Consider the following 5,000-nt stretch of genomic DNA (forward strand, 5'->3'; position numbering starts at 1 on the left):
GGCCTAGGAAGACACGCTGATTCCTTCAGTGTAGCGCGCGTGCGGCCCAGAACATCTAAGGGCATCACAGACCTGTTATTGCTCAATCTCGTGCGGCTAGAAGCCGCCTGTCCCTCTAAGAAGAAAAGTAATCGCTGACAGCACGAAGGATGTCACGCGACTAGTTAGCAGGCTAGAGTCTCGTTCGTTATCGGAATTAACCAGACAAATCGCTCCACCAACTAAGAACGGCCATGCACCACCACCCACCGAATCAAGAAAGAGCTATCAATCTGTCAATCCTTCCGGTGTCCGGGCCTGGTGAGGTTTCCCGTGTTGAGTCAAATTAAGCCGCAGGCTCCACTCCTGGTGGTGCCCTTCCGTCAATTCCTTTAAGTTTCAGCTTTGCAACCATACTTCCCCCGGAACCCAAAAGCTTTGGTTTCCCGGAGGCTGCCCGCCGAGTCATCGGAGGAACTGCGGCGGATCGCTGGCTGGCATCGTTTATGGTTAGAACTAGGGCGGTATCTGATCGCCTTCGAACCTCTAACTTTCGTTCTTGATTAATGAAAACATACTTGGCAAATGCTTTCGCTTCTGTTCGTCTTGCGACGATCCAAGAATTTCACCTCTAACGTCGCAATACGAATGCCCCCGCCTGTCCCTATTAATCATTACCTCGGGTTCCGAAAACCAACAAAATAGAACCGAGGTCCTATTCCATTATTCCATGCACACAGTATTCAGGCGGGCTTGCCTGCTTTAAGCACTCTAATTTGTTCAAAGTAAACGTGCCGGCCCACCGAGACACTCAATAAAGAGCACCCTGGTAGGATTTCAACGGGGTCCGCCTCGGGACGCACGAGCACGCACGAGGCGGTCGCACGCCTTCAGCTCGCCCCACCGGCAGGACGTCCCACGATACATGCCAGTTAAACACCGACGGGCGGTGAACCAACAGCGTGGGACACAAATCCAACTACGAGCTTTTTAACCGCAACAACTTTAATATACGCTATTGGAGCTGGAATTACCGCGGCTGCTGGCACCAGACTTGCCCTCCAATAGATACTCGTTAAAGGATTTAAAGTGTACTCATTCCGATTACGGGGCCTCGGATGAGTCCCGTATCGTTATTTTTCGTCACTACCTCCCCGTGCCGGGAGTGGGTAATTTGCGCGCCTGCTGCCTTCCTTGGATGTGGTAGCCGTTTCTCAGGCTCCCTCTCCGGAATCGAACCCTGATTCCCCGTTACCCGTTACAACCATGGTAGGCGCAGAACCTACCATCGACAGTTGATAAGGCAGACATTTGAAAGATGCGTCGCCGGTACGAGGACCGTGCGATCAGCCCAAAGTTATTCAGAGTCACCAAGGCAAACGGACCGGACGAGCCGACCGATTGGTTTTGATCTAATAAAAGCGTCCCTTCCATCTCTGGTCGGGACTCTGTTTGCATGTATTAGCTCTAGAATTACCACAGTTATCCAAGTAACGTGGGTACGATCTAAGGAACCATAACTGATTTAATGAGCCATTCGCGGTTTCACCTTAATGCGGCTTGTACTGAGACATGCATGGCTTAATCTTTGAGACAAGCATATGACTACTGGCAGGATCAACCAGGGAGCTGCGTCAACTAGAGCTGAGCAGCCGGCCGCCCGGGAGTGTGTCCCGGGGGCCCGCGCGAACACGCAAGCGTCCGCTCAATCATTCTGCAAACAGGAGGAGGCTGAGCTCCCCTGCACAATACACCTCGAAACCCTCTCAGGTCCCGGCGGCGCGCAGCGCCGTCCCAAGTACTTGGTCGGGTTCGAGAGAGGCGCAATCGCCCGGAGTTAGGCGAGTAGACGCTTTCGGTGCGACCACCCGTGCTCCCAACTGAGCTTGCCGCTGCCGACAGAGGCCCGGGAGCGTGCTGTCGTGGCATTGCCGGCGGGAGACAACACGCGCCACCTACGGTGACCGGCAGCTCCAACGCCAGCGCCACAGAAGGACAAAAGCCCCACTTGGGTGCCGAAGCGAACTCTCCCAGCACAGCGCACGCGCCAACACATCCGCACAGCTGCGATACAAACCACCAGCGAGAACCGCTGGGGCGACCGAGCAGCAGACGGCGTCGCGGCGCCGAGCGCCGGGCGGCGGCGCATCCTCAACGCACACAGTCCTCAATCGGACCAGCACACTGAAGATGTCCACCGCGCTTCGCACCGGGCCCGCGAGGACCTACTTTGGCCGCACGGCGCCGCGCGCAGGGTGCGCCGGCGCGCAGCTGCGACGCCTGCCGCGTCCGTCGGCCGGCGCGCCTGCCACTGGCCGCCCCCACCAGCCGGCTGTAGCGCGTGCGCCCACGCACCGCGCGGCCAGCACGCCGGGAGGCGCCCCCTCACCGGCCGGGGACGGTCCCACCCAGCCACCGCCGCGTATCGCTTCACACCCAGATGCCGTTCAGTTTCGTCGGCATGGTGGGTATCGCTGGAACAACCGGTTAGTACCTCAACCTATCGTCGCCATCACCGATTCACCCCTAGCGAGAACAACCGCACCACAACAGGTTACCATTTGTTCATTTGCGTAACTTCACCAGAAAACGCAGGCGTCCATCGCCATTTGCAACTTCAACGATTATTGCATGCCTGTGTCAGGTGTCACGCCACACTACGTCTGCCCACATACACGCAACAAAATGTGCACGCCTAGACAATACGTGGAAGGTGGCCCCCGTACGTATGCGATGTCCATTGCTCGAACGACTGTCAACCGGCCTCTGTAGCATGTCGCAGATATGGAACGCGGTGCACCATGCCATCACGGTGTGTGAGGAGAGACGACTAGGTCCGAATACATCAACAGACAGCTCATGCTGATCGCCATCCACGGCGTCCGTTCCTCCCACACGTCTCTATGGCGTACCACACTGCAATCCAGCTCTCATAGGGAGACGACACGTAGCTGCGTGCACAATATTTGCACTGTATGGTCCGCCGTTTTTGGGCGCAGTCGTTGTGCGGTCACACATGTGCCACGATGTATCATTCAGTACATAAGGACGAATGTGCAGTACAGATTGTGGTTCACGCGTACGACATCAGCGGACAGTTGACACAGGCCGCACCACAACGTAGCCTGAGTACGTCGCATGCGAAGGGCATTGAACATGCAAACTTCTCACCAACCAGCTTGCGAAGGCAGGGGGCAAGGTGGGGACGTGGGGAGGGGCGGCATGTACGTCCTGCTGCCATCCACATTACAGTGTACAGCAGGAGCATGTGGAAAGTGAGCAAGACTTGCAAGGTGTTTAACATGAAGCGATACACAGGGGTGCGGGCAGTGCGAGTAGCGAACTATATTGCGAGGGTTGCGGGTGGGCAACACTACAGTAATTGAACGAGTCGTATAACAATTACAGAGCAGGTTTAGGCGACAACGTGGGTTACGTTAAGGCGACAACATGGGTTAGGTTAAGGCACAACATGGGTTAGGTTAAGGCACAACATGGGTTAGGTTAAGGCACAACATGGGTTAGGTTAAGGCACAACATGGGTTAGGTTAAGGCACAACATGGGTTAGGTTAAGGCACAACATGGGTTAGGTTAAGGCACAACATGGGTTAGGTTAAGGCACAACATGGGTTAGGTTGAGGCACAACATGGGTTAGGTTGAGGCACAACATGGGTTAGGTTGAGGCACAACATGGGTTAGGTTGAGGCACAACATGGGTTAGGTTGAGGCACAACATGGGTTAGGTTAAGGTACAACATGGGTTAGGTTAAGGTACAACATGGGTTAGGTTAAGGTACAACATGGGTTAGGTTAAGGTACAACATGGGTTAGGTTAAGGTACAACATGGGTTAGGTTAAGGTACAACATAGGTTAGGTTAAGGTACAACATAGGTTAGGTTAAGGTACAACATAGGTTAGGTTAAGGTACAACATAGGTTAGGTTAAGGTACAACATAGGTTAGGTTAAGGTACAACATAGGTTAGGTTAAGGTACAACATAGGTTAGGTTAAGGTACAACATAGGTTAGGTTAGGTTAGGTTAGGTTACACGTTGTTGTACGGAAAGGTGTAGGGGGGGGGGGGGGGGCGGGGGCGGCAGGTTCGTTGATAGTGATTATAGTAAGTGAATGCTTGTGACATGATCAGATTTGTCACGTCAGGATGCACCTTTGGCTTATTAGAGGCGGCGCTCCAATTCTATGCTTGTGTGAGACCTGTGTCTTTGACTCATGTCATTGTTTGTGCGCTGTGACAGGAGGTACTATTGTGATGTTGGGTGCACCGTTGTATAGGACATGTGTGGGTGTTGGTGCCTGGTCTGCGCAATGGTGGATGTCGAAAGGCTGGGATATTGTATTTTCCGCACGGACCTCCTGGTCTGGTTGTGATAGTGTGGATTGTGTAATGTGGCGGAGAAGATGCACTGGATGTTGTTCCATGCTGGTGCTTACATATTGTATGTGCGCCTGTTAGAAGCAGAGAGTGGTGCGTGATCAGAGTGTCTGGCTGACGTGTGGTTCCCATTTTGGGCAGACTCTTTCAGCATGTATACGGACAGTTGTGTATATTTGCTGTAGTTTGATGGCTCTGCATTGATTACTAATCAGCGCCGTGTGTACGGGTAATCTGGTTCCAGTCCAAAATGTTCCATCTGTGTACATTAGTGACAAAGACTCCCCCCATGCAGTGGGGCTCGGTCTGTTATAACTCTTCCGCGTAATATATTTGCCCCACGTTTTTGCGACTGCGAGTGCGAGTGCAACGCGCATGGGGACCGACATGCTGATGGCTCGGTATCGGACGCCGTACAGTGAGCAACGCGATCGCGTCTCTCGCTCGTAAGTGGTACAGGTCGCGGCTCATGTATACGGACAGCGGGAATGTCGCATATTGGAAATAACTCTTCATGAAACGCAAGTTATAGGGGTGGATTGCACTTTACGAGTGCGGGAAACGTCCGCCGTTCATCCGCTGGAGGTGCGAGTTTGGCGGTTGGGGTGGTGCACGAACGGGTGCGG

The 5,000-nt window shown here is 53.8% G+C and overlaps 1 non-coding gene across 1 annotated transcript in view; it reads right to left on the reverse strand.

The window, feature by feature from the left end:
- Positions 1-1,607, reverse strand: part of LOC124773148 — a 1,909-nt gene extending 302 nt beyond the window's left edge. Inside the window, exon 1 of the ribosomal RNA XR_007014488.1 lies at positions 1-1,607. This exon is cut by the window's left edge and continues 302 nt beyond it. This is a non-coding gene — a ribosomal RNA (small subunit ribosomal RNA).
- Positions 1,608-5,000: the final 3,393 nt, after the last annotated feature.

Source organism: Schistocerca piceifrons, unplaced genomic scaffold, assembly GCF_021461385.2.
Source record: "Schistocerca piceifrons isolate TAMUIC-IGC-003096 unplaced genomic scaffold, iqSchPice1.1 HiC_scaffold_946, whole genome shotgun sequence".
In the NCBI taxonomy this organism is placed as follows: Eukaryota; Metazoa; Arthropoda; class Insecta; order Orthoptera; family Acrididae; genus Schistocerca; species Schistocerca piceifrons.